The sequence below is a fragment of the Fukomys damarensis genome, unplaced genomic scaffold (genome assembly GCF_012274545.1).
Source record: "Fukomys damarensis isolate Sample0158 unplaced genomic scaffold, DMR_v1.0_HiC HiC_scaffold_23, whole genome shotgun sequence".
In the NCBI taxonomy this organism is placed as follows: Eukaryota; Metazoa; Chordata; class Mammalia; order Rodentia; family Bathyergidae; genus Fukomys; species Fukomys damarensis.
This window is the reverse complement of record NW_022900935.1, coordinates 47065035-47066338: the sequence shown is the minus strand read 5'-3', so window position 1 is coordinate 47066338 and position 1304 is coordinate 47065035. Positions and strand designations below refer to the sequence as shown.

At 61.1% G+C, this 1304-nt stretch overlaps 1 protein-coding gene across 1 annotated transcript in view; it reads right to left on the bottom strand.

The window, feature by feature from the left end:
- Window positions 1-140, bottom strand: part of Mief2 (mitochondrial elongation factor 2) — a 5528-nt gene extending 5388 nt beyond the window's left edge. The window contains exon 1 of the mRNA XM_010637437.3: window positions 63-140. The gene's annotated coding sequence lies outside the window, so the exon portion shown is untranslated. The remainder of the gene's footprint in view (window positions 1-62) is intronic.
- Window positions 141-1304: the final 1164 nt, after the last annotated feature.

Below are 1304 nucleotides of genomic sequence, written 5' to 3'. Positions count from 1 at the left end.
ACGCGGGCCACGCCCGGGGCTGGGTGACCGAGGGGTCCGCCTCGCCGCCTTATGGACCATACCTGTTTCGGCTTCAGCGCACCGACCGGGGGACGCTCTGGTCCCCAGCTCCTCCTTGAAGCCGAACGTGGAAGACCTAGGAGAAGAACGACGAGGTCCCGCGGGCGGCCGCCGGCCCTGGAGGCACACAGACAAGCAGGCCCTCGCACCAATCCGAGCGCCGCACTCCCTCTCACGTTCCAAAACACTGCGCGGCTCGGCCAATAACGGAAAGGCCGCGCCCCCTCAGCCTCGACGCACTCCCTCCGGGGCGGGACTCGCTGACGCACACTAGACTTAAAGGCGCGGGGCCTCATTTCCGAGCCCGCGACGGTGCGACGTTGAATGTCAGGAGTCCTAACCCCTCCTGACTCGCGTGTGCTTGTGATGGAAGCCTCGGTCTGCAAAATGTTATCTGCGCCCACGCTCCTTCCAGGGGCCGAGCAGACAGATGACACTTGGACCAAAGGTCCGCATTCTGTCTCAGGTCATCTCTGCGAGTTTCCCTGCAGGTTCCCTATTACCATCCTGCCCGCCAGGCACTGAGTGTGGCTCGGCCTCTGCCAGCCAGGCCGTGCGACTCGTGTGAGCCATTCAACATCCAGAACTCAGTTTTCTGCCCTATAAAACGGAACGCTAGACAGCTACACACACCCTCGCAAAGGGCAGTTGTGTGGGCCAGGGCGAAAGCCGCGAACAGCAGAGCCTAAATAAGCGGGACGACTCTTCCCGGGATACCAAGCAAACCAATCAAAAAATAGCGGAGGGGCTGCAGATTTGGCTCAGCCGTACTGTGCCCGCCTGGCAAACATGAGGTCCTGCGTTCAATCCCGGTACCTAAATAAACAGCGCGGGAGGGCTGACACTAAGCAGGAATAGTAATACGGTAACCCGTCATTTTGCGCCTGCTGTATGCTGTGGCTACGCGTGCTTTTGCTCTTTCGCTTCTGACAACAACCGTAGGAAGCACTTTATCGGTGCTTCTTCAAAGACCGAAATGTCTCTAACGCGGGGCTGTCTTACACAGAGACTGCCAGGAAAACGCGGCCCCGGGGCTGAGTGCAGAATCTCGCCAGGGTCACTGCCACCTTCTGCTGCATCCCACTGGACAGTGCCTGGACCTGCAGGGCCGACGCCTATCCTGGACTCTGCGACTGAATCCTGGAGGGTGTGGACACTTCCAGCTCCGACTGGGCTCGCCGGCCTAGAGAGGCCCAGGCCTCAGAGGCTCCGGGCGCGGGCGGGTTAAGGGGCGGAGCCGGCGC